Source organism: Camelus ferus, chromosome 31 (genome assembly GCF_009834535.1).
Source record: "Camelus ferus isolate YT-003-E chromosome 31, BCGSAC_Cfer_1.0, whole genome shotgun sequence".
Classification (NCBI taxonomy): Eukaryota; Metazoa; Chordata; class Mammalia; order Artiodactyla; family Camelidae; genus Camelus; species Camelus ferus.
In genome coordinates this window covers 5572551-5595219 of record NC_045726.1, presented here as the reverse complement: position 1 = coordinate 5595219, position 22669 = coordinate 5572551, and the positions used below count along the sequence as shown (strand labels likewise).

General features: G+C 41.1%; 1 protein-coding gene and 1 long non-coding RNA gene across 3 annotated transcripts in view; both read right to left on the bottom strand.

Moving 5' to 3' along the window:
- The window catches only part of GALNTL6 (polypeptide N-acetylgalactosaminyltransferase like 6), an 803528-nt gene that overhangs the window by 722775 nt on the left and 58084 nt on the right, over window positions 1-22669 (bottom strand). The window lies entirely within an intron of this gene.
- Window positions 1500-21903, bottom strand: LOC116660756. Its single transcript, XR_004316369.1, has 3 exons — window positions 21894-21903; window positions 20064-20073; window positions 1500-2466 (listed from the first exon to the last, which is right to left on the bottom strand). It is a non-coding gene; the product is annotated as an uncharacterized LOC116660756 (long non-coding RNA).

Below are 22669 nucleotides of genomic sequence, written 5' to 3'. Positions count from 1 at the left end.
GTCTATGACTTGCTTGTTATTTTTTAAAACTGTGAATGATCCAAGAACGACAGTTTTTCCATTATGGTAATGTCCTTTTAATTATTGCTTTGAGTTTCTATTTTGTGTGTGCATGTGTGTGTCTATATTCTGTTCCAAGAAATCTTGCCCTGCCGAATGTCACAAAGATTTTCCACTATGTCTCCTTAAAGTTTTTAAGTTTTAGTCCTTTGATTCTACAGTTTATTTCAAGTTAATTTACATGCATGGGTAAGATAAAGGTGAGGCACATTATTTTGCACATAGGCATCAGTATCTCCATCTGTTGAAAAGTCTATTCCATATTGAGTTCACTTGGCACCTATGATGAGAGTTAATAGACTTTACAAATATTTTTATATTGTTTCTGAGAACAGAAATATTGTTCTTCTGCTCTCAATTTCTTGATTTCTGCTTTTATCTGATGTTCTTCTTTCCACTTAATTTGTGTTGCATTTTCTGATTTCTTATGATGAAAAATTAGATCTGCACTGTTTAATTAGGGTCTTTAATTAATTCATATCTAACATAATTTTGCTGTGTTTGGAGTTGGGCCTGATTTTTATTATTTATTTTATATTTGTCTCCATTTGGGTTTTTGTTTCTTGCTTCTTGCCTATTTTTATTTGTATATGTTTTAGAGTTAAAATTTTAGCTTTTCTTTTGGCTTTTAATGTATACTTCTCACTGTATTTTCTATTGGTTGTTCCAGACATGACAGTATAAGTTCCTAATTTTCACAGTCTACTTAGAAAGAACATACTATTACTTCATATAAAATATGAATATAAACTAAATACATAAATCTTGGCCCCATGTGGGTCAACGTGCTCCTATTATTCTTGAGATTAGGCCTTTTACACATATTCACATGTTACATACACATGTATCACAAACTCTCACATGACAATGGTCACAGATTTGCTTTAAACACTTCCGTGCATTGTAAAGAAATTGAGAAGAAAAGAATAAAATAAAGAAATTTAAAAAAGCTTTTATGTTACCCAGATATTTACCATTTTTGGTATTACTCATTCTTTCCTGAGGATCAAATGTCCCTAACTGTACAGTTCTTAATGTTTACCCAGCTTAGGAGCTGTTGAACATGTTACATCTATAATATGTCTTTCTTCAAATTTTAGAAAATTTCAACCACAATGTCCTTAAATATTCTTTATGCCTCATCTCACTGGACATTCAAACCATCATACTTTTATGTTAAGGCATTTGATATTACCTAAGAAATACCAGAATCTTTGTTCATTTACTTTTCAACATTTTTTCTTTGTTCTTCTGCCTGGATAATTTCTATTGATCCATCTTCAAGTTTACTGGCACTTTTCTCTGTTGTCTCCATTCTGAGGTTAACCCTATCCAGTGATCTTTCTTTAAAAAAAATCACTGTTGCATTTTTAATCTTGATTTATATGGTTTTTTTAATCATTCATTTTTTTTTACTGATATTTCCCATTTTTCGTTAAGCGAAAAAGTTATTTTCTTTTACATCATTGATTACAATTAAAACGGCTCCTTTAAATTCCTTTCTACTAATTCCAAATCTAAGTCATTGTAGGGATGGTCTCATTTTCTTTCTTTTCTTTGAGAGCACACTCCACTCCACGTTCCTGGTTCTGAGTCAGGTGAGGTGTACTCTGTGACGGACACCACACACATCAAGCTGTGGAGGCTGGAGGCTGTCTTTTCCATGAGTGGCTTGTTGTTGGTTCTGTTTTGTTTTAACCAGTCACAACCCACAAACTCTCTCTCGGACAGCAACTCCAGTCCAAATGGGATCTTTTGCCTTAACTAAGCTGCTCTGAATCTGGTCCCCAGATACATGACTCATGGATCTGCTGCAGACAAAATCAGGAATACCTTCTCAAGATATTTCCCTTCATAGATGCCTCCATTTTTTTCTTTTCTTTTTTTGTTTTAACAGAAACTAGTTGCCCTGACTCAGAATTCTGGTTTCTCAGGTCAGAATATCTGTGATTTTTTTTTTCCCACAAGGGATTCCGCTTAGAAAGAGTGAAAACAAATATGACTCCCCTTTCCTGAACATGGGACCTTCACGGCAATTTCCCGTTCCCTGCACTTTCCAGTAGCTGCTTTGAGCTAAAATGCCCAGATTGTATAGTTGTTACCTGTAAAGGAATCCAGTTGGTGCTTACTCAGCCATTACCAGAATTTTAAAATTCATCACTTTTTTTCCCCTAAGTCATGAAAATTAAGTCGAATATGACCAGCCTTGTCTAAGTATTCCACCGGACTTGCCGTGTTCCAGGGCGCTCCCTCCACCACGACAGAGAGTTTCCCCATTCACACCGCTGTGCTCTTCGCCCAGTCACATGACCTCCTCCGAATGTCCCTCCTACTCCTGTGTCTGGCATCATTAGTGGTTAGTTTATATCTTATCCTTGAAATTTCCATGAAAAAGAAAATGTAGCCCTTCCCAGCCTCACCCTAAATAAGCATAAAAAAATCCCTCCTAATTCATGGTCTAATAATAATGCCCCAGGCATTTGCTTGGATATGGTTTTCTTAAATTACTTAATTCAGCGTATGCCCTTAACGGTACTTTGGGGGCAATCCAGCGCCAGCTTTGTCACCTGAATCACTGACCTCTGGTTTCCTCACATTTAAAGACAGATTTGTGTTCCAGGGTCTCCACAGATAATTTTTCATTTTAATTTCATACTCGACCGTTATTAAGAATAAATTACTAACTAATATACATCAAACAGATAAACAACAAGTTTATACTGTGCAGCCCAGGGAACTATATTCAATATCTTGTAGTAGTTTATGGTGAAAAAGAATATGGAAATGAATGTATGTACGTTCAGGTATGACTGAAGCACTGTGCTGTGCACCATAAATTGACACAACATTGTAAACTGACCGTACTTCAATAAAAATATTTTTAAAAAATCCCTGAAGCACATTGTATCATAAAATATAAAAAAAGAATGAATTACTTTCTCAGACTATCGAAAGTAGCCTTGTGTGATTACTGGAAGCGCTGCCTTTCCATCGCTCTACATATCCTAAAATTAATTATTAATCATATTATCAAAAACCCGCTCCAGGGATCTCCCACCTGATTCGCACATGGGGCACGGGCTTCTCCGCTAAGACCTCAGCCTGGCTCCACACGAGCTGTTTATCAGTTTCTCTGGAGTGACACTGAATTGAGTGGCAGCACATGGTCCTATAAATCACAGCCTAATTTAGTTGTCACTGTGTTGTGACACTTACTTAAAAATGCTTTTTAATTGTGACTATAAATTATACATGAACAATTCTGGGTGACAGTCTTAATACTACATCAGATTCCTTCACCCAAGGGGAAAGCAAGCACCGTCAACACGGAGCAAGTGTACGCCTGAAACTCCGCAAACAGCAGCTCGGGGAAGGATGATGGAGATGGTGTGTCCGGGGTACCCCCAACCCCAGACCTGCCAGGTGGAAAGGGTACGGGACGGGGAGGGAGACAGACCTTTGGAAACCTCTGGGCTAAGAGTTGTGGAACCGTGGACCACAAACACAGCTTTCTCTTTGTTCTTTCACAATGTGGCCCTGAAAGCGGGATCTGAGATTTCTGCTTTCCAGCTTAGGAGTCTTCAGAAATGAGCTGCTTAAATTTAGCCGTGTATTTTACTATTAGAAAAAAACAAATGCAAGTGGACTTAGGAATACAAGTGATTTTCCTAAGTAGCTATTTTAAATATTTCAAAATCTGCATTTTCTCAGTTTTAAAGGACTGGGCTTCATTAAGTGGCTCCCAGCTGGCCGTGGTCTGGCCAATGTTCTACAGAACAAAATTTACACAGAAACACAGACCTCTGACGTGCTGATTCCTGTATCGATATAAAATATGAATGACATGATAAGGATCAACATGGGTTTATTCTGACCCTCCTCGGGAAACACAGCCACATATTCCCTTTAATATGAACGGGTCTCACTGACACTCCATTCGTGCTGCTCTACGTGCTACTGAAAGGTGACAGACGTGTCTGAAGCCCGGCCTCGCCGTCATCACGCCTCAGTTTCTCCTGTAGAAGTGGAATCATGTTCGTTGCCCACAGCTGCTTTCACAGGAGGCACCAAGCGCCAGTGCCCCTCAGCGGAGATGCCCACCATTTCTGGATGTGGGTGTGTTGTTGAAGCAGTGGGCACGCCCTGTACTTCGGTGGTCCTCATGGAACCCCGAGGCCAAAGAACCCTGAACTGAGACTCCACAACCCCCTTCCTAGGTAGACCCTGAAATTAAAAAAAAAAATTTAAGGTATAAACAAGCAGGAAAAAAGACAAAAAAAAAAAAAAAGAAGTATTCTCCCATCTTTTCTAACAATATGAAAGCACATAAAAATGCAAACACAGGCCAGATGGAGAATACACAGTATCACCTGTAAAATCTGAGATGCTTGGAAAAAACTGGGGCTGGACTGGGTGACTCGGGAAGAGAGAAACCTCAGACTGGGCTGGATCTTCCGACAGCATCAGTGCGGGCGCGAGGAGACCGGCCGAGGGCTCGAGCCACGCACACTGGCAGACACGCCCCGACGCACCGACCCGGCATTTGTCGACTTGCATTTATTGGACGTCGACTCCTCAGGGACAAAGACGAGTGATGCTCAGCGCTTGTTCCAGATGAGCTCGTGAGGGGGGGGGGGGCTCCCTCCTCTCCAGGAAGAGCCATGCATTATACTCGGCCAGAGTGGCTCACGATCGTAAACACCGCTGGTACCAGGATGAGTCTCCGTATCCGGTATCAGACGCGATGCTGACAAACGCTAATCACAGCCCCTCTTTCATTTCGGTTGCTGCACGTTGCCTGTGGGGGCTCTTTGCACTTTGCAGTAACACATCCTGCTGGAGACTTGAGAGAATGCTTGCAGGATGATGAGTTTGTACCAAGCCGGCAGAGTCTCCAATCACAGCTTTGGCTAAGGTTTTAAGGTGCTGGGTTCAGCAAAATATAGTTGTAAAATGATGACCCTTTTCATTGCCAAGATCTCTAACAACAGAATTAAATAAACGCTTTGGTTTATTCTTATGTAAATAATCAACCTCCCCAGAAATATGACGGATTCTGCGGATTGGGAAACTCTTCGAGGGTGGAAATCAGTTGCTGAACCCAGTGTCTCCACATATAGACCAGTAGTGACAACTGTCTGAAGTCACGTCCTAACGATTTTGAGGATCTGTTTAGGCACACTGATGGGCACTATCGTATGAGAACGAAATGGTCAAATTACCAGGACCTGGCTGTCTGGAACGGTGCAGTCTTAACTACATAGGGCATCACTAAAAATCCATTCTTGTTGAGGCAGTCAGAAAAAATGCAAATGGTGTATGTTCGCCATCTCCATTTTATTAGGGTCTGCAAGTTTATCCACATATGGATATTCAACACATGTCAACTGATATTACTGTGGGTACAATGCCCCTATTTTTGGAAGTAAGTGGTAAGATTTTGAAGCAATTTAATGTAGCCAATAAAGCGTGGTAGATGAAGCGAAGCAATTTTGTTTCTGTCTAAGCCCTGTTACATTCTGTTTGGGAGGAAATGTCTCAACATCGGTCAACCTCAATTTCTCTGTCTGTAAAATAGAGATAATAATCCCTATTTATTCATTGTTTTCATTCATTGAGCAAACGCTGCCTGTAATTGTCATGTACCATCTAGGGTTCTGGAAATCGAGGAATAAAATGATAAACACAGCCCTTCACCAGACACACCGTCCAGCAGGGGTTGTAAGGATGAAAGTCGTAACTAATGAAGAATGCTTAGTGTGTAGAAAACTTTCAATAGCAGTTACTTTGTAATTATTATTTATTGATATTTTTATTACTACCATTAATAAGAGGAAAACAATGAAAAAGAAAGCCCAACAGCCTGACTCACTCTGTTTACGAGACGAATGTTGGTGTTCACACGTGGGGGCGCATTACTCTCTTTTCCCATTTCTCTCTTAATGATAACCCCTACACTTTTAGCAAAAGAAACCCGTCTTACAATAAATGTCACTGCTTAGAATAATTTGAAGAGACTGTCTCAAGAAGCCATCACTGAGACTTTCTGATGCTTGGCCCATCTTTCTCCTTCCTCCGTACCTGAAGGTACTACCACATATGCTAGGGCTGCTGGGCTTAGCAAACACAAATACAGGCTGCCCAGTTAATTTCAGACAAATAACGAATGCTTTTTAGTATGTCCCAAACATTGCACTGAACACGCCTATACTAAAAAAAATATCCATTGCTTATCTGAAATTCAAATCTAACCTGGCAATCCTAATCCACAGATAATCAAAAGGCATTTTGAGTAAATAAAATATAAATGAGTGAGTAAGTAAGTAAATAAACAAATAAATGATGTTGTAAAGGGCGGGCGGGTCTAGCTCAGTGGTAGAGCACAAGGTCCTGGGTTCAGTTCCCAGGACCTCCATTTAAACAAAAACAAAAACAAAAAACAAAACAAAGCAAACAAGGTACTCTCAGGGAAATTCTCTCAACTGTTCTTTAAACATTTCTAAGATTTATTCAGTGTCAAAAATATTAACTATGGCACAAATGGACACAGATGGCCTGGTCATACTTCTGATGGACACTTGAAAGCCTTGGAATACACCCCTAATGTGACATTTACATCCATCACTGTGCTTTTTTTTCAAATGGTACTGATATAGAAGCAATGATTCCTTCAGACTCCATCCCTTCCCTTCCTGCTTGTTTCTCCAAATGTACACGCAAGAAATTAATGCAACCACATGAACATCACACAAATGCTTGGTCAAGTCTAAGCCTTTCTTCAGATTCTTCCAGGCTGAGTAACAGGTGTGGGAATGAAATACGGCAGAGAGACTGGAAGTCCCAGAGTCCAAGACCACCAGCTCTGTGAGCCCTGAAGGCGGCCTCCACCGTGCCCTTCCAGTGATCGGAGCGAAACGCTTTCACATCCCGGGGTCAGAGGAAAACGTCTGCACCCTCCCCTCCCCAAAGCAGGCGAGATAACTGAGGTCAGAGGCAGCATAAATATTTGACTAAAATGCTCCTGTGACGTGGGGTCTGAGGGTGGGAGCGCTCTGCTTGAAAGCGGCAAATGACTTTTTGAGGTCTGATAAAACAGACCTCAGTTTCAGGAAGGGCCGCAGGAAGCGGGGCAGCTGGCCCCAAGAACCTGGAGGAGTGGGACCTGAATACGAGTTTTATGCTAATGATGACAACATCAGGGCACTTAGCAGCGGAAGGAACAGGACAGGAAGGGGTGGGGCTGGTAGGAAAAAAACAGACCTGTGTTTAATAAGTTACATTATAGTGATTTAGCATCAAATGTGACCTCAGCCCCTAATCTTTCTCTAGAATCAAGCTTTACCTAGTTTTTAACAGACCCTGACTATATGTTATTTTTCTTCGATGTTTAAATTCTTATGACAAAAGATGTTATACAGTAAGTAATAATAAGTATCTTAAAGGTGCTGGTTAGAATTAACTACTAAGGCCAAAGAATTATATAATTACACTGCTTATTACCACACAATTACTTGAAGGTCTTCTTTAAGACGTACTTCAATATTGATGTTAGGTTATCATATGAGAATATTTCCCTGAGGTTATTTTCATCCATCAACCATGACATCCCATATCTTCCTAAAAGAGAGCTCGCAGTGCAACCTTATTTCTATAATATAGACAAGAAAATGGAAATACAGAGTGTACACTTCATTTGCTTGAAGCTTTAGGAACTAAAGCATCTCAAAATCATAGTGTTCGTATTGATAATGTCAAGCTATTTGAATATCACAAACGTCCTTCAGGATTTAAAAAAAAATAAAGAATGTAACAGTTTGGTTTTCCCCTAGGGCTGGCATATTTAAAGGGAAGAGAATGAGAACAACTTAATGTATGGTCTTGTGAAGACCACTTGACTTCGCAGGTTCTGAAAATTGTGATGTATCGTTTCAGGTGGAAAAATGTGCCCAAGCTACTGACAGTGATTGCCTCTGGGTGGAGACACGATCGGGAGCTGGACAAGGGGAAGACCAAAGCAAAAGCTTTAACTCTCGCTTTAGAATAGTTCTGCCTTTCTCTAATTTTAAAAAGAACAATCATATAGTGCTTTTGAATTAATTTTAAATGAACCAAAGTCTTTCCCCTGGACTTTCCACCGGTATTAACAGTTGGGAGCTACACGCTCGCTGTCAAAATATTGGAAGCACTCAGTACATTTATTCTTCTGCTTTGCCAAGTGTGGTGGAGTATTTGCAAAACACACCGTATGTCAGCAACAGAAAGTGGCTTGACTTTTACATCACACCTGTTCGCTGCAAATGCTGTGCTACAAACATTCATGATGGTAACTTATTTGAAATCATTATTGGCAACTCAAGTGGGATTTTTTTCCCACCTTCTTAATGTGTCAACATTGTGTCGATACTAGAAGCAAGTCTGTCTTTTTTTTTTTTAATTCATTGTGAGTCATTTTTTTTCTTGCCACTTTAGACACAAATATAGTGACAGTCAAACCTAAATCATAATAAGGCAGTATCAGAATACTGTGATTTTCCAGTATGATGGCATCCCAGCATAGTAATTTCATAATCTAATCTTCCAAAAATAAATTTCATTCAATGGGATGACTTTCTTATAGATTCAGTCCAGACTGACTTGACAGATAATTGTTACCGGCATGAAAGTCCGCAACCTTCCAGGTTATCTGCTACTCTTTCAAATTTGTATAGCAACCACAGATAGAAAGTTTCCTGGGAATAATGACACAAAACCAAAGGTGGAAAATTGGTTATTCTACAAGTGGGTCAACAAGAGGCTGAAGCAAGCTTACCACACCCTGTCAGACAAGGCACCTTTTATTGGTTCTTAAATTAAACTCACAATCCCAAATACTTACCTGACCTCAAACTATTTTACTGCATGCAGAAAAGGCCATCCGTTTTTTAAGCTATAAAAATTCATCCTTCCTATGATGCAAAGAAAAGTCTATATCTTTTTTTCACCATGTTTCTTGGGTTGCTTTTTAATTGAGTAGTCAATTGACATCTATTAAAATTTAACACCAGCTAAATTCTAAAGACTCCATTAGTCAGGATCTCTCTCTCTCTCTCTTTCTCTCTCTCTCTCTCTCTTTCTCTCAGATCACATGAAGTACTAAGGCTTTGAAGTATGGATCAAAAAGAAATTTCTTCACTTCATACTTCAGAATGCACCTCTATTTCCTGGCAGAGGACAACGTAATACATCGTAATAAATCACTGAACTTGTTTTGTCTAAACAATAAAGCCCTGGAATATTTTAGCTCAAATGAACTCATAGCCAAAGAAACTTTAAAAGCACCTGTGGCCATTCCTATAGACGTGTGCACACTTCTTTGGTAGGGATTCAGTTCCTACTGAGGAACATGGTTTTCGTGATGACCTGGCACCCACAGTTTCTTCTTTCAGAGGAAGGGAGGGACCTCTTTAGGACACTGCATAAATCCTCCCTTCTCAGTGCTGTTTGGATTTGGGTGGGTGTGAGTGGATTATGCCACCTGACACTCTCCATCCTTCTGTCCCACCTGGGTCCTCACTAACAGGCCCAAGGAGGAGAAAGTCAACCAAACCTGTTTTTGAAAGCCGAGATGTTTACCAAGCTCCCAAGACACAGCCAAGCTGAGGAGTCCCTTTCTTCCTCTGGGTTAAGTTGAGAGAGGATGTGACTATCAAAACTGCTACAGCCACTGAATATAAAAATAGATTTACAAAAAGTTCCTTCTGTACAGCACAGTGAACTATGCTCAGTATCTTGTAATAACCTTTAATGAAAAAAAATATGAAAACAATTATGTATGTATATGCATGGCTGGGACCTGGTGCTGTACACCAACCAGACTGACACATTGTAGCTGACTGTAAGTCAAAAAAATTAACAAACAAACAAATAAATAAAATTACTACTCCTACAATTTAGAAAAACTCAAAATAAATCTGAAATATCAGAATAAAAATCTAGATATTTAAAGAAAAAGTTGCTACAGCTATTTTATGACAACAAGGGGTCCCCTACAACTCTGCAGGGAGGAAATCCCAGGTTTTAGGGCAGGAGCCACTGGATCAAGCCTCACCTGATGCTGTAAGTGTCCCTTGAATTTAAATGGTGTCCATTAATAATTCCCCTTCATGTTATTTTCCTTTATGCCCCCTTTTTACCTTTGAAGTTTACTTTGAGTATAAGCAAAAATGATTAAAGAAACATCTTACTATAATCATAGAAGCACATAGGAAAACCATTAATAAATTCTCCCTGAGGTTAAAGGTTCAGAGAACATAATCATAAGAAATTCATTGCAATATAATTACCACATATTATATTGACAAAAAAACTTCAATAGGTGTTAATTTGACAAACAAATTTGTATAAATTCAGGAAGGAAGCTAGTTAATGAAAATAAATTTCGACTTGCAACCCTATAAGAACTCTTTCTTAGTAAATCTATTTTCCCAGAAACACATGCCATTCACTACTCACTCATGAGCAGAGTCCAGCCTTATGTGCGGCTGAGTAAAGAAATCGTAAGCAAATTATGCCTTTTTTGTTTGACAACAAGCACAATTGCTAGAAAGGGGACAAGCAAGTAACCCTGGATAAAGTGTTATGTTACTCTCTTTCCAAACGTCCTCTGCTGCAAGATAAGAAGAAATTACATTATACAATCTAGGACATACCAACATCACTAGAAGACCACTTCTACCCCAGCCAAGTGGTATCTGAAACAATGTCATCAAAAATCTGTTTAAAACAATCTTGTGCACAGATTCCATAGCCATCCACAGCTCCTGCCCCAATAATTCATTTGTCCCTTGACCCTTCTTTTACAGTCACCTTCCCCGTAAGTTATTATCACAACCGCTTCACTCCAAGCTTTCCACAGGAACCTCTGCAACGTACAATCCAATAACCTCATGCTCTCCAGAGTTCTCCCTTTTCAGTCTAGCCACCTCTCTGCTGCCCAAATGATCTATCTAATTCACTTGCCTGATCGTGTCTGTTCACCACGGAAAATCTGTAATGACTCGCCTTGCCTTACAGCATCAACCTAAAATCTCTGTCCTCCTTGGTCTTCCGCCAGCCCACTTGTCCAGTTCCGTCTCTGCTAATCCTCCTCTTGAGTTTCATGTTTCAACCACGCTGAACGCCTCGCAGCTCCCTGCGCACACACTGCCACGGCTTCACCGTCTGCCTGGGTTACTGGACTCTCCCCATCCCCCCCAACCCCTATGTTTCACCAAAAACTGATGAAATTTTTTCAACTTTCACACGAGTGATACTGACACGACTCTTACAAAGCCACCCCCCACTTTCCTTGACAAGCCGGTTTTAGGTGATCCTTCCTTCATGTTCCCATTTCACTGCGTGCCTCCCTCAGTTTTCTACTGATCAATTTCTAGTTTCTCTCTTCATTGGATGATGAAGGTCATCACGGAGGAACACTCAGTCTGCCTCTCCGCGAATTCTCAGTTTCTAGAACCTCACCTAGAACGTAGGAGATGCTAGGTGGCTGTTTTTCCTGCTCCCTCGTCTTCACTGAAGCTGGATGTTCCTTGATGCTCTGACACCCGTGATGGCCTCCCTGTCATCTACAGCGCACGGGGAGCATCATGGCGTCTGCATCCCCTACACTCCCTCCAGGGCACTCCCCACCCTACCGCTGTGTCTCCTCCTCCCTCGCCCACTGACACTTTCTAACCGTCCTTATGATGGAGTACGAGACCGTCTACTTCTCCCATCGCATTTGTGGACAACTTGGTCTCTGCCTTCGTCACCAAAACAGCCTCTGCTCTGGTCCTTCTAGACCCCAGGAACTTCCTCGAAAACCGGGTAAAGGGGATCTGCCAAGTCGCCTAACCTCGGTGTCCACATTATAAATGTGGTATTTTTCCAAAATATAAAGATGTTCAAATTACCTGTGTATTGATGTAAGAAATGAAGGTGTCTTCAATCATTAACCATTTTTTTCCCTAAGGCCAATGACTGCAAATGTTCTTTGTTGTCTGCAAACCCTGTTTGATTTAAATGCACTGACTTTTACGTAATCAATACATGTTTGAGAAAATTACACACTTCTCTAGTCTTTTATCTATAATTCGTTTTATGTGGTGCCAGATTGAAAATGAAAAGGTGAATTAGCTAGTCTGTCATTATGTTATCAGACTTGACTGATGGTTATCCTGATGTGACGGTAGCATGGACAGCAACGTATAATTTACTATGACCTGGAGTTTTTAGAAAATGCTTTTGTTTGAATTTGTCTTTTTAAAAAAGAGTTTGTTCACTATCAGTTGAAATATTCAGCTGATTATTTGTTTTGGTTTTTTAAAGTTTCTTATTTTTCTACCTTAAAATGTCTAAAGAATAATTTTATGGTGGTAATTAAGGAAAAATCGTGTAGACTTGCTGTATTTTGACAACTTCATGGGTTTAAGAAAAAGAGATAATTGGATAAAAGAGTATCTGCAATTCCTTCTGGTTCTGACAGACCATTATTCAACTTGCCCACATTTCTGTATCATTGTCAGTCTATAGAAATAAGGTCATTTCCACAGAAGTGACCCTGAAATCTATAAATATGACATCAGCACTCCAGACATTTACTCTAGACTACTCAGAGCATGCTAAGCATTATCGAAGTTATCAGTACCAATGTCCATGTGTCTGCAGTTTCCACCTGGGAAACAAGCGAGATAAGGGAATTCCTGAAAAGTATCCATGAAACATTTGGCTCAGCGAGCACCTGCAGCCAAAGAGGGGTCCCCAGGATGAACACACAAATAAACACAAATGTCAAGATTATCTCCGCAGAAAAAAATATTCCTACTCTCAAGTATTTCTTCGTAAAATACACACGTCAACAAAGTGTGCTGGGAAAGGGCCCAGTGGCGGTCCATAAAGTGACGCCGGCACATGAAAACAAGGAAAAAGAGGACTCAGAGGGGGGAGGGGACGGGCCGTAGCTGAGATGCTGATTAGGGTCAGATCAGCACCCCCAGTCTGTGGCCAGGAGACCCCAGTGTGGGCCACACAGCTATGGACAAAGGACTTCAAAATGATGTTTTGTTTTTAAACTAAATAACACATTCTTTTTTCTGCTTTTTTTAAATAGATGTATAGTCAGTTTACAATGGTGTGTCAATTTCTGGTGCACAGCATAGTGTTCCGGTCATCCATATACACACACACACACACACACACACATATATATATATGTACACACACACACATATATACATACATAATATATACATATAATATAATAATGTGTGTGCATATATATATATATATATATATATATATATATACATATATATATATTCCTTTTCATATTCTTTTTCATTACAGGTTACTACAAGATATTGAATATAATTCCCTGTGCTAGATAGTATACACTTGTTGTTTACCGACTGTATACATATAGTAGTTGGTATATGCAAATCTTGAACTCCTAAAGAACACATTCTTGCACAGATAAAGTCTACTACTTATAAATGCATGGAGTGCCTTCTATCACTAACAAATTGTTTTCTTAGCTACCACACATGACTGCTAAGGTTCTCTGTTGTCTGTAATTGTATATATAAATTATATCTTCAATTTAAGTAATGTGCCTGTATGACTTACACACTGCTTAACTTTGAGAATGCCACTTCTCTGCACCTCAGTGTCCTCTTCTCTAAAATTAAAAGGATCGCAGTTGCTAATATTATCTATGACCCCAGATTGTTTTTGAAGATCAAATGCATGAATGCATGTAAAGAACTTGAAAGAATACCTGTGCCGCAGTTAGCAATAAAGACAAGCTTTGGATCTTTCTTCCTGTTAGAGAATTTTGAGCGAGGGAGAGAAATCCTTCTATGCTCCGGGAAGAACATTTTGGCCATAGGCTATATGAACGCTTAGTGAAATGAAATAAAAAAGGCCGAAATAAATTTGGCAACTAAGGAGATTACTTTTGGCTTCACAGAGAAGGCTTCACTTGAGAGGTAAGGAGGAATCCATCCGTCAAAGAAACAGCTGCAAATAAAACCAACTGCAACTTCTTAAGAGAGAAAATCGTGTCTGAAATATGTTACCATTTCAAATAACATTGATGGAAAACGAAAATGGATTCATAAATGTTTGGACATTTTTGTGAGAGACAGAACACTGATGACCATTAAAGGAAGCACATCTAACAGACAACAAAATATCTGAAAAAATAAGGAGATCAGTAACATCAAAACCAAGAAAACACTTAGGAATACATTTAACCAAGGATGAGAGAGATCTGTACAATGAAAAATGCAAGGCCGGTAAAAGAACCTGAAGAAGCTACAAACAAGCGGAGAGATGCCCTGTGTTCACGGGTCAGAAGAACTGACATTGTTAAGGCGTCCACAATACTCAAAGTTATTTACCAATTCAATGCAACCCCTATCAAAACTCCAATGGCATTTTTCACAGAAATAGAAAAAAAAAAAAAGTCCTGACGTTTGCATCAAACTACAGAAGACCCCAAACAGCCAAAGTAATTCTGGGAAAGAACAAAGCTGGAGGCATCACACTTCCTGAATTCAAACAACGCTGCGAAGATACAGCAATTAAACAGCACGGCACTGGCTGGAAACAGACACACAAACCAGAGGGACGGATTGAGAGCCCGGAAATAAATCTTCACATGTGTGATCACACTAATTTCTGACAAGGGAGCCATAAATACTCCATGGGGAAAGGACAGTCTTCAATAAATGGTGTTAGGAAAACTGGGTAAAACGAATGCCCATCTCTCACCAGTCACAGAATTAACTCAAAATGAATTAAAGACTTAAACAGAAGACCTGAGACTTGAGACCCCCCTAAAGAGGACACAGAGAGAACGCCCCTTCATGTTGGTCTTGGCGACAATCTTTCGCATATGTCAACAGAAGTGAAAGCAACAAAAGCAAAGATCAACAAATGGGACTCAAACTGAGGAGCGTCTGCACAGCAAAGGGGAGAGTGCACAAGATAAATAGGCAACCTGCTGAACGGAAGAAAATGTTTGCAAACCAAATATCCAATGAGTGAACATCATATTATATATATTATACACATAAAGGATTTATACACCTTAACAAATAAAAAAATCAACAATCCAATTTAAAAATGGGCAAAAGCTGAATAGATATTCTCCCAAAGGAGATAGAGAGATGACAAGCAGGTACATAAGAAGATGCTCTGTGCCCCTAACCAGGGACATGCAGATCAAAACCACAGTGAGGTGTCACCTCACATGTAGAATGGCTACCGTCAAAAAGCAAGAGAGAACAGGAGTTGGCGACGACGTGGAGAAAAGGGAGCCCTTCCGCACTGTGGATGGGAATGGAAACTGGTGCAGCCACTGTGGAGAACAGTGTGGAGGTTCCTCAGCAAATTAAAAATAGAGCTGCCATAGGACCCAGCAGTCCCACTTCTGGGTGTGTACCCACAGGAAATAAATCACGCTCTTGAAGAGACATCTGCATCCTTAGTTCAGTGCAGCATCACTTGCCATAGCCAAGGTATGGAAACGGCCTAATTTTTCATCAATGGAGGAAAGGATAAAGAAGATGTGGTAATGTCACACACACACACACACACACACACACACTAGAATATTATTCAGCCATGAGAAGGAAGGAAAGACACCCATTCATAACAACGTGGATAGACCTTGGGTATTACGCTAAGTGAGGTAAGTCAAACAGGGAAAGGCGAATGCCATACATTATCACTTGTTTGTGGAATCCAAAAAAAAGCCAAACTCTTAAAACAGAGAGTAGAATGGTGGTTACCAGGGGCCGTTCGGGAGGGGGGTGGTGAAATGGATACAAACTTTCAGTTGGAAGATGAACAATTCTGGAGATTTAGTGCACAGCACAGTGATCTTAGTCAGCAATACCATATTACATACTTCAAAGTTGCTAAGAAGCCAGGGAGTACATGTTTTTAACACGCAAAGGAAGTGATCATTGTGGGACACACGGAGGTGTTAGCTAAGGCTGTGGGTGTTTCATATTGCAGTACATAAATGTATCAAACTAACAAATGGTACACCTTAAATATGCACAATGTTATAAGTCAATTATTTCTCAGAAAAAGAAGCGCACATATATATTGACAAGGATCTATTAAACCATCACCCAAACCTGTTATAATCCTTTATTTCAGGAAAAAAAAAAAACTGAGGTCCAGGTAGTAAGAATATATAGCCAATAATTGGAAGAAGAGGTTTTAACTTCAGGTCCTCACTATCCTACGGGTCAGGCAAGTCACTGAAACAAATGAACTGGGTGAGGGGGCAACAAGGAATAGTGGTCCCTGCCATGAGCTGAAAAAAGGCTTGCCTCCTCAAAGGAACAGAAATGTATTTTAAATGTTTATTAACGCACAAGACAGCTTAGAAAAAAGACACGTCTAGGGTTCGACTCAGCCTGTGGGACTGACACTTGGCATCCAAGGACTGACCCCAAACCGGCGCTTTTGCAAACTGGTAAACCACATCAGCGATTTACTCTCAGGACTCGTGCCACAGTTCATGCCTGGAAGCTCCTTCGACAGCAGACTTACCACTTAAAACATAATTTTATTTCCTGTAGCCTCTCCCATCCACGTATTAGTCCCAGTTTGATTAAAAAGAGCGTGCGGCCCGGCTAAGTCTACCACGAATAATCATCAAAACGGGAGGACACGAGGAAGCAGTAAAGACAGACAACTGCATGCAAACCTCCGTGGTCACAGGCTCCAAATACATGAAAACAACACGAATGGACTTATTGAGGCTCAGCAGAAACACTCAAGGTGACAGATGCTTGACGCATTCCAGTAACAGAGACGAGGAAAAGTCAAAGTGAAATAAAAAAAAAAAAAAAAAAAACCACAGATGGCAGCGAGAGAGAAAGAGGGTTAAACAAAAGAGATTAGGGGAAGTAATTCTCAAAGGTCAGATTTGTACCGTTAGGAATTTGATGCCCAGAGAAAGGGAGCAATTGCAGAAGCATTTGCATCATGAGTTCTCACTCCACATATGGACCTCCTGAATGTGGCTATCTGTGATACTAGAAGAACACACTTTTTGTTTTATTTTATCTGCCTTAACTTAGGGTCCTTCGCGGCTACACACTCCTGGGATGGAACCATGAAGCTTTTCGCCTCAGACGAGGAGAAACTGGAACAGAAGAGAGCACTGAGAAGCTTGGCGACGTGGAGTTCATCTTCCTGACCTCTTCAGCAAGAGAGAAGCCGGGAACGGGCGGCACTGCTATCACAGGAAAAGGGCTTCTCGAAATTGCTTAAGCAACTACGTAATGCATGGACAGCCCACCCTGCAGCTCACAGAACATCTTCCACAAGGTCTGGACCTTCCTCCTAGACGGACGGAGAGCTGTCATGTGATGGATGCCCAGTGGGAGGGAGGAGGACAGGAGGAGATGGAGACACACTCCTACTCCCCACAATGGAATCGGGGTGGGGGTTGGTGGGGGAGGAGTTAGAGCAACGGGGAGAGTCATGAGAGTGGACGTCTCTCAGACTTACTATGCACTAGTGGTGTGTGTGTGTGTTTAGATGTACTTTTAACCTGCAATGAAGAGTGAGTCCCATGTTTAACTGTTACTTCCGCCCCCTGGTTTTGAAGGTTAGTCACTGGTACCACCACGCCCTCGTGCTGCTCCCTTCCCTCTCCCCAAACAAGGACTTCTTCGTCCAGTCTTCTGGTCTCCTTCATCTGTCTGGACAGCTCCTCCTTCATTAAGGCCGCCTTGCCGAATGCTACCGTCTACAGTATTTTCCCCAGTTGGTCTCCATTCAGTGCAGTTCCCACGGATCTCTGTTTCCTTCTGGTAACAATTTGGTGTGTAAACTACAAAAATATCTAAGAACCCACTGCCCTATGCTATTTGTGATCGTGGTTTGTTAAATAAGTTCCTGGTTTCACTGTAAACTCATCAGACACAGAACTTGTAGTCATGCCTTTGTACTTGGAATTTGTAAAACTTTGTGGCTACAACTCATTCAATTCCTTGACCTCGTTACTAGGAAGGAATGCCGTCAATCTGAAAATGAGGAAAGGGTTCCCTCAGCCACATACACAATGACACTGTTCCTTTTTTTTCTTTTTTTCTTAACATGTTTAGATGATTTAAAACACAAAATCTCTCATTTTAAGTTGTCTGTGTAAAAACCCCAGGATGAGAAACTCTTTTCCTTCTGTTTATAACTATTGTCTGAGTGAGTCACTTAGAGACCGCGTTGAGGACATTCGTGTATTTGACTCTGTCTCCTCTGGGGCTGATTCCTCTGCGGAGAGAACTGAACCACGTGGCAGGTGTACACATCTGTCAGACGGGAAACCACGACGGATGGAGGTTGCTTACAACTGCTCACAACTTTAAAGACACTTGGAGGCTCTGCCACACTCAGCATGAGTCATTGTATACACACCGGAACTATTTTGGCTTGAGCATGTTTTTACTTGAGATTAAAAAAAAAAGAGAGAACAAGAGCCTTAATTTTCAGCTGAGTACTGGGTACATTTAACAACTTGGTCCCTATGAACTTCGAAGTGTGCTGGACTAATGCTTTTAATTTTGGAAAAGGCATTTTGAAATATTGTCAGGTTTTTTTTTTCCTTTTTTAGATAATAAATGTGACTATTATTTTCCCCGGGAGAAAAAAAAATGACTTATTTTCTCTCTGCTTTTTATTAGTTATTCTTACACTCACCCTGCATGTCTCTGCAGCGCGCACAGCCCGTTCCGCAGGGACCAACTTTCCCTTCTGCTCTGCCCCTTCCAGCTCCACTTCGCTCTGACTCTCCTCCGCCTGTTTCGTCACCCTGCTTGTCTTGTTATTTTGTGCCAGCTTCAGCATAATTCTGAATTTGAACACACGTCCTCATTGTTTCAATTAACTGGCTCACCTACCCTTTCGGTGACCTATTCTGAGGCCCCCTGTGTTAATTAACACCCCTTCCTCCCAAAGATTTCTCACCCGTGACGACGCAGTGGGGAGCAGAAGGAGAAACACAGACATCCGATTCAGAAGGTGTGAGGACAGGTGCGTGGCAGTCCTCCTCCGGCTTCAAGCCCTGAGTGCATTACTGTTTCAGGGACCAGTGACCAACAGATCTACGGTGCAGGGCATATTACTGGGCGCCCTCTGATAGAGTCAGAGGAGGCATTTGGTTATTGGAACAAAGGAACCCCGTTTCATCACAGTAACAACCTGGGTGTAACACAGAGGCCCGAGGGAGCAGGCTGAACAACAGCAGTTCCCAGTCAGAAACAGAGTCCGAGGGCCCAAGATAATCAAGGGAAGCACCAATAAGAAGAACTCTTCAGACGTGCAAACACTAATGAGTATCTATAAAACAGATTTTAAAAATATCTACTGTAGAGCACAGGGAACTATATTCAATACCGTGTTTCACCTATCATGAAAAAGACTATGAAAACGAATACATGCACGTGTATGTACGACTGAAACACGACGCTGTGCGCCAGAAATTGACACGCTGTAACTACACTTCAATAAAGGAAACAAGGAAACAAGAAACTAAAGGGAGCATCCAAGCCCTTTTTGGTGTGTGTGACTTCTGCCCAAACGTATGGCTCTGGAAAGTGTCACTGATTCCTTTCTACAAGAGCAAGTTCTTAACAAACGACCCCCCGTAGCAGTGGAGCTGAGTAAGCCTTGCTAAGTGTTACCAAAGGGTTGATGAGGAATAAGGACACCCTAGCATTTCTTCAGGATGAAGTAACACTTGCCACAAACGAAATGATTGTCAAAATATTTGTCTGAATACGCTCTGGCGTGCTAAGTTGAGATCTCGGGTGACATGCGCTTCCGTTCTGTTAGGCACGTATTGACTGAGACAGATGAAACTGTTTCCCAGTGGAATTCCTGAGAAACCCTGAGCCTGAAGACCCACTGGAAGGCAGATAACTTGCCAGGTTTCCTCATACAACTTGTGGGTCCTGTGACAGCACAGAGCACAAGCTGTTACAGCCTTTTTCCTCCTTGAGAATATTAGGTGCTTCCATGTTTACCGAGTAGACTGACGAACTGTCTAATTATATTCAAATTGTTATATAACTATGTTCAAGGCTATTTTAATACCAATTTGAGTTATGCCATCATTACTTTTAGTTTTTAGAGGTCACTATATAGGACATACAGACCACACGTACAAAGACATAGAAAAAGTACAGCTGTGAGAATCAGAACCTGGTTTTATACCCCAGATCTGCTTTTTATTATTTTCCTTATTGCAGAGGAAGCCTTGAAGGTTTATTTCACAGGAAACCTTAAAAATTTATTGGCTAAGGTGGCATTTTCAACTCTTGGACACCACAGATCTACTTTTTAAAAACTCTGAGGTCTTGGGCAAACAACTTTTTTTTTAACTTGGTTTTTTTTTTTGTATAAGAAAATTAAGGTAATATAGATCTATCTCAAAGATCATTTTGTGAACTAAAAATGCGATAATATATATACAAGCTCCTGGCTTAATATAGACATATAATAGTTTTCAATGAGTATTAGATTTGATAATGACTCTGTCCTGCAAGTCTCTTCATGAGCCATTAACCATTTTTTGTGTATTTGAATCAACAATATTATAAAAGCAAACAAAGGCATAAACTAGACAACATTTTTATACTGATATACTTATCTTGCCATACAAAAAAGAATCCGTTATAATATGTGTGAATATAAGGTTTTTTTTTAATATTATCAGCACCAAAAAGATAGGACTCTTTGAATTAGACAAAGGTTTTTAAGCTCAAAGAACTCCAAATTGCGAAATTTGGTAACAGAAGATAGAGAAAATAACGGAACGTGTAAAGAGGGTTGGGACTGCAGACTGCCTTTGAGGTTTCTATACTTGTTAGCATCTTTGCATCAATTAAACAAAACACGATGAAACTATTAAAGCAAAAGCAGATAGATATCATGAAGCCTCACACTACAACGTACCAGGTGGTCCCCTCCCCCCGCTTATGGGGCTACTCCGGGTTCACAACATCACCCCAGTATGATCACATGTAGTACATGCTTGCACCCTTGCAAGGGCCCTGGTGTGGGTGATAAGTTAAATAGTGACGTGCCCAGGCGTGACCTGGCCTTGAATCACAACCTAGCAACAAACACACATGGAACTGACACTATACATTTAGCACATATTACACGTGTTAATCCTACTCCAAACAGCGGTCGTGCTTTGTAAATATTTCTACCGTATGTCACTGCTTCACATACAAAGTAGCGTATAAAGAGAATTTTAACGTGATCGGTATCACACGAATGCAGAAAGATAAGGGCGATGGGTTTGAACGCTCCATTTAGCCACCGAGACAGAAGAGTCTCATTTTGCTTGTTTATCTCGCCTGACAATGTCCAATGGGAAGCAGTTTTATTAGTGCGTTTCCAACATCAAAAAGTTGCATGCAAAATTAACTTGGTGTTTAACCATTATTTTGTTCTCATTTAAAATTAGTTCTGCCTGATTCATTCTCCTTTGCTATTTATAGAGAAGAAAGAGGCTGGGCAGTTCTGTTTGCAGAAAAGCATCACCACTCGTAACCTAGTACTTACAAGACAGCCAAACTCAGTTAAGATTTAGCGGGTTATCCTGATTACTTCACTTGAAAGATATGTTATGTCATTTCAAGCATCTCTGTTTTCACTCCACGAACAGAAGTTAAAGAAGAAAAACCACAACCAAATGTGCATTAACTGTGCCAGCATTCTGAGACAGAACAGCAGGGAGGGCCGCCTGGTCCTGTCTATGTCACAACCTGTGGCTCAGGCGTGACTCTGACCTCCCCTTCGCGCCACGCAGTAGCTGACATACGGTGTAAGACGGAACAGCTCTGTCCCCAGTCAGTATTCTGCAGTCGTCCATTTCTTCCAACGGCATTTATGACAACGCCACTACCCTGTTCAGAAGGAAGACTGGAAAGACCAGTTCTGTTTTGATCTTGATTATCAAAGTAAGAGGTAATTCACTGCTCCCCTTAGAGCAGTTCCTGGAGTCTCATGTCCACAGCGAGTCCAGGGGCCCCTGGGAGAAACGGAGAAGGACACTGGACTGAATGAAGACACCTCCACGAGTGCCGGCACTGAGTTTCTGACCGTGGAGACAGAGGGTAGCTCCTCTGCTGAAGTGGCAACTTCCTTCAAGGCAAAGACAGAACCTCCGCCCGAGGAGGGCGCCGGGGCGGCTCAGCGGGAGGACGGGAGCCAGGGACGCAGAGCGCAGGAGCGGCCACCCGCTGGGGCACCGGCCCGCAGCCCTCGGAGGGCCGGCGTGAACTGGGAGAGACTGCGAACTGGTCTGAAGGCTCACTGCCAACTGGGCTGAGGCTCGCAATCGTATCAAATTATAACCATCACACAAGCTCTCCTAACCTGCTGAAACTCACTTCAACTGTGAAGGCTACACATTCTACCAATACAGAGAAATCAGTGATCGCGTCGCGAGACATCATTAAAGGAGTTACCAAGTTAATTCATGTGGATGCAGGTGAGACTTATTACTTACCTTAGATTTTAATTCATAGTCTTTGTTTAGATTCCAACGGGTATATTT